Here is a 6,000-nt window from a genome sequence, read left to right on the forward strand (position 1 = left end):
AATTTCAGCTTCATCTGATGAGCAAAGTTTATACTGTCCTTGTTAATATACATAACCAGAACCAATGAGGCCGCCATACACCAAGTTGTACAATGATTTTCCATTTTAATAGCAGGTTGGAGTTAACCAAACGACTGCTGGTCAGACTGGAAACAAGAATATACATGATAATTCGTCAGAATCCAGTGCCTATCTGTTGTTCATTTTGGGACTGGGGTTCGAGGTTGTTGCATGTTCTTCCAGTACATGTGTTTGACTCTTGAAGAAATAAGTCACTTAAACTTGACTTCAGCTGAACAAAACCCCTGAATTAAAACGTTATCGTGTCAGGTGTTCATTCCTTCTAAATGATCTATGAAGATGTAAATGACATGTACAGAGAATACAAATAATGTGAGTAATATTGGTCAAAGATTAACTACAATGAGTTACTGTGTGTCCATGATGTCATCAGACAGTAAATCATTCTGCATCAATTTAAATACGGTAGAACATACAAGAACTGACAACTACATTGCAATTTTACTGTAAAGTTAACTATTTTATTTTTCATTTTAGATTGCTAACATTTTGATACGACACAGCGGTGCCCTATATGGCATACCAGGAGAGGGATTTGCAATATGTGCATAACTAGGGCTGTCATAATCATAATATTTTGACTAATTGTGATGAATGACTTACAGTAATTCATTTTAGTTGATTTAGCCTCACCCTTGTGGATTAAGTACTTATCTTGTTCTTTTTTTCAATGAACGGTATTGAGGCCTTTCACTGCCACCTTTTTGCTACAAAGTCAACAAATTATGTCCAAGTAATTGAGCTCTCCTTTTTAATTTGAAAAACTAAGATGTGCCCACTGCGTCGCTGTGCATTTGCTTTGCAACTAAATGCATGGTGTTAATGGCAGCAGGGGGTTGTCCACGCACAATCACAATCATATTCGAAGGTGGATTTTCAGCACAGGTTCCATTAACGCACACCAGGAGAGCGGGTCGCAAAAAAGATGGTAAGATTAAAAGTGGGAATGTACAATATTGGATTTTATATTGATACCCAATATGTTCATATTTTCTAACTCAGGCCAACTGCCAATACTGATACCAGTAAAGCACGTTTTTTCCAACGCACTGCAAGTCTTTCCAAATACCTAAAACTAAAACTGTGCCCATCATGATGGCCCACTGGCAGACGCAGACCAAATACACTGCTTTTCAAAGGTGCTTCTTTACTCTTTATAACCTTCAGTTTACATCATTATGTGTATTTAACATATTTACACAAAAATATATTTCTTAAAAACTCGAAACTATGAAAATTCAATTTAGCTGATATCTAATATGCTGATATTCCATTCCGAAGCCTTTATCAGCTGATGCAGATAACAGGGACAATATCATCCTAAATCTCTTATTAGTAGAATTAATATAACCTAAAACTCTGGGAAAAATAATGGGGCACAATCCTACCAGTACTAATAGTTTCATTAAAACACTTTAAGCTCTAACAAGTCACATGAGCATAACAAATGCTCTCTCTGATTAGCTCAAATTTGATAAGAAATAAATGGGTAAAAAAAAAGCAGCCTAAAAATGAGCACTTACTGTACATATGTGTTACCACCAATCTTCAAATTTCTCAAAAGTTCTTGGTTCTTTTGTGTCTTTCTGAAAAAACTAAATAAATCAGCAAACAGACAAAAAGTCTTTTTTTTTAAGTTTTTTTATTTGCTGGAACGGGGAGTTGTACCTTCTGCCATAGAAAGGACATACAGAGTCACACAGGTGCACCACTCTACAATTCTTGGAAATCATTGCAACTGCAGCAGCATCCTCACAGAATGCCAGTCCTCTGTCAGAACTATAATCATCCCAGCACATACACACTGACACCCTGACATTCCTGCAGAAAAAGGCACTGCTCTTGTCATCGATATAATGTCTTAATAATTATCCTCTGAGGGCGCAACGTGAGAGTGTGTAAGAGACAGACACGCAGGGATGGATAGACTGAGAAAGCAGGCAGCACCCTGTAGATGCATGATGAATGAGGGTGTCAGCTTTATTCACCCAACGAGCAGAGCTGTCTCCGAGAGTGTCGGGCACCATGCGCTGAGACCTGTCTCATTAACCACTCTGATCATGCATTAACAGGAGATCAAGAGACGTGAGGAGTAAATCTTCCTTTTTTATTGCTTCTTTTTATGAGATGGTGTTATTTTCTGCAATTGATCAAAAGGAATCAGCCAGAGTCTCATGCTCCGATCATGTACTGTACAGGCACAAGTGTTTGATTGTGTTACTATATTCATTATTAGTTATTTCAGTCAAACAAATAATTTGTTGACCAACTGTTTGAAAAAAAGACAAACAACACTCTCTGACATTGGACACTACTTCCCTGCCCAGCATTGTTTTGGTCTCCTGCATAATTGATGCCTCACTGACATTTTACACTCTGCCTTTTTGAGGCCAAACCCAGAGCCCTTTCTCCTCCACTATCACCAGCAGCAACAGCAGCAGCAGCACTGCCCCCCACAATAATCATACTAATTGCAAGAGCCAAAAGGAGGAAATATACCCATCAGAAGTGCGTAGGATTTGTGTTGTATTTATTAGTGACTCTGTGATGATCACACTGGGTCATCTTTTCTATTGTACTATGATAACATCTATATTGTTTGCATACAAATATAAATGCAATATTCATCCAACTCTGACATTATTGACTGCTCAGTGGATGAATAAAGTGCATTTCTACAGTATGTCTGTTGCTCTGGCTGACATCAGGGTCCAGGCTGGAAGTCAGCTCAGGTGATTCCCTTAGTTCCAACTTTACCATACACTGAAGTAAATGATGACTGCAGAGCACCAAAAACATTCTTAAAGAATCACAAAACTATCCAGTTTCTCATTAGGCGGAATCAACATTAACAGATTTCAAGGTAAAGTACAGAAGTAGTTTCAAAACACTCCAACACTTCCAAAAGCTCATTTCTAAATCCCTTGACATAAACATTAATGACTAATTATGTCCCAGATGTAAAACTGACACAACACATGAGACATCTGCCAGAGCACGTTTGCTCTTACGCACACACTCATTGTTTTCATGAAGCACGTTTTTCGATCAAAAGCTGCTCATGCACATAAAACATGAGAAAGGCCAATATGTACCCGTGCACATCGTTGCCTCGCACAAACTAACTGATAAATAAGCCAGCTTGTATCGTCCGGAGCACGTTACTCTTTTGCTCCTCCACTAAAAAAAAAAAAAAAGCTGAGAAAAGAAGCAGCCTACCTTGGTTCGCCGTGACAGCTCTGGATGTCGATTTGTAGCGGGAACTGGCAGGGACGAGGCGCTCGGTTTGAAGATCACAGTTCGTAAGCGGAGAAGTTTTAACGAGACAGAGACTTCTGGGTCACACACAGAGTGTCAAGAGTAGCAATAACAACAATATGTAATGACAGCGCCCCGAGACACAACTGATCTGCCTGATCCGCCACTGGACCATCAACGCTTCTTAATGATGTTGCTTCCCAACTCGGCTGTGCGCAACGGTGCGCTCCCTCTCCTTCCTGACGTGGTCTCCAAACCAAACACTCCCCAAGGACACGTGACCAAGCCACTGGGGACTGGAATAGCTCTGGTTCCCCAACGGCAGCAGCTGGGATCGGTTACACTGCTGCTCCTGTGCCCGCGCAACAAACCCGTGCTGTGCGCACCCATACTCCTCCTCCACCCGCTCCTCCATTCCCGGTGGCCTCATGGTGTCGCTGTCATTGGTCTTTATCTTTAGGTTTTCCACAGGAAAAGCACACGTACTTCACTGGTCTGTCGATGGATGAGACTAAAAGACTAAATTGCTTGAAAGGTTGCAGTGATAAAACTCCTCATTTGGAAAACGAACGTGAAGCAAAACACACGCACTAAGTTGTATGATGTTAAAATGGATCAAATCTGAAAAAGTCATCCTCAATCCGCTCATTCAAAACTGCATGTGACACAGGCCGAATGCTGTGCAAAAAGAGCATGATTATGTTGCTTTTTGTTCGATTTTCCTTGTCACTCAGTTGCAGTCAGACATAGGCCACATTTCATGTGATGAAATTGATCTACAGCCTGCTACTGAAGCAGCACTACAGAACTTTGTGAACCTTAAAACTAAGTGCTTCTGGCTCTTTTTGAAGTACATTGACCTATGCTATCCCGATTCTGGCCAGAAGCTGCAGTGGAATTTCAGTGGACTGAAATACCACAGTTCATAACTTACGGCCCTGCACTACATTTGCTTTATGATAGCTTGATGTTTTTGTGTTTTTTTTTATCTTTGTGACATATTCAATATGACAACAGATTAATGCGTATGGCTGCACATGTGCAGACCTCAGATGGAGATTAGTTTTGATAGCTAACTGTAAGGGAAGATGGGGGGATATCATAGAATCTTTCTTATTGTTGTTTTTAAGTCACTCAATCTCATTGCAAAGTGTAATATTGTCATGTTAATTTGATGTTTGATGCGTCCACAGACACAACTGTAGCTGTTTTTCATGTTAATGAACATGAAATTAATTCCAAAGAGTAACACAGTGACAAATTTCTTTTAAAGAGTCACGCATATTGACCTTGTAGCCATAATATACCTTTTAGCATACTTTCAGTGTGTTGACCACATGTAACAGTCATTGGAAATACAGCTTACCTTACCATGACTGATGATGATAATGTTTTCTTTTAAGTTAATTTCCACATGATGTAGCTGCTCTCCATTTCCAACTGGGAAACTTGTTTGCTTTCACTTTTCAAGTCATACGGATAACACAAAACTTACCTGAGGCATCCCTGTCTTTAAGTACAAATGTGCAGCAGTTAGTGAACTGCAGCAGAATCACAATACAGTCCACTGGTGTGTATACAAACATGCAGCTGCAACGCAGAAGTTCAGTAAAACACACACAACGTGCATGTTCTCGATGCAAAGTTGGCTCCACACGCCCAGCTGTTAATTGTGAGAGTCAAGAATGAGTGCCGTCCTGACCACTGGTACCTTCATGTATATATTACTATTGCTTCTGTATTCCTTAATCCCACAAGTCCTGGTGTTTTCACTTGCTTTTTCACACAGCTATTATGGCTTTAAAACTTCTTGGACCCCATAATAGCTTATCTGTTCAAGACATCCTTTTCTAGATCACTGGCTTCCAAGTCACTCGGCTGAACAAACAAATCATGTTGGATTTATAAGCCAGTCGTCCTACTGAAACACATTACTTTGAAGGCTGTGCTGTAAGAAAATAATAATACAAAAAACGATTTCAGCTTTATTATACTGTAAGGTTCTGCTATGGGAATGTTTCAGGTTTGACACGAGACTGGGCTTGTTAAGTCGTATGTCTGCCCACTTGATTGGCATTTTCCTGCTACATTTCTGTAGGACAGACATTTCAAATTAAAAGCAGAAATTTCTGTTAACGTCAGCTTACCAGATGTATTTGGGGCTTACAACATGCTGTTGGCCTGGGGATCAGCAGACGTAGTGGAAGAAACTTGCCAGCCAAGCAACTTCATCTCTGCAAACAAGCCATAATCCAGTGCTCTATCTGTAATAGGTTTACTCTTTAAAACACATTTTCAACATTTCAGGACCATTCTAATACTTGTCCTGCATGTCTACTGGCACACCTGAGTCTATATTGCTTTTTGTTACACTTTGTGTATAAAGATTAACTGAATTGGATCAAACTGGATTCAACTGAATTTGATTAATGTTACTATGCAAATTGAATTGAATGGAACCAAACCGAAAGATAAGTTACATTTTTTTTAATTAAATGTTCCATATCCTGTTCTTAAACATAGTTTTGAACTTTAATAAGATGCTCTTTCAATTATATTTTTTTAATGGGAAAAATTAATCATGTGGCTAACTGCAGTACAGTTTACAAAAGAAATGAGTCATTCAGTTATATCTTTTAGAAGATAACATTCCTTCAGTTT

The 6,000-nt window shown here is 39.4% G+C and overlaps 1 protein-coding gene across 1 annotated transcript in view; it reads right to left on the bottom strand.

Moving 5' to 3' along the window:
- The window catches only part of mid2 (midline 2), a 135,505-nt gene extending 131,859 nt beyond the window's left edge, over positions 1–3,646 (bottom strand). Inside the window, exon 1 of the mRNA XM_072395613.1 lies at positions 3,301–3,646. The gene's annotated coding sequence lies outside the window, so the exon portion shown is untranslated. The remainder of the gene's footprint in view (positions 1–3,300) is intronic.
- Positions 3,647–6,000: the final 2,354 nt, after the last annotated feature.

Source organism: Leuresthes tenuis, unplaced genomic scaffold, assembly GCF_036924035.1.
Source record: "Leuresthes tenuis unplaced genomic scaffold, fLeuTen1.0.hap1 SCAF_11, whole genome shotgun sequence".
Taxonomy (NCBI): domain Eukaryota; kingdom Metazoa; phylum Chordata; class Actinopteri; order Atheriniformes; family Atherinopsidae; genus Leuresthes; species Leuresthes tenuis.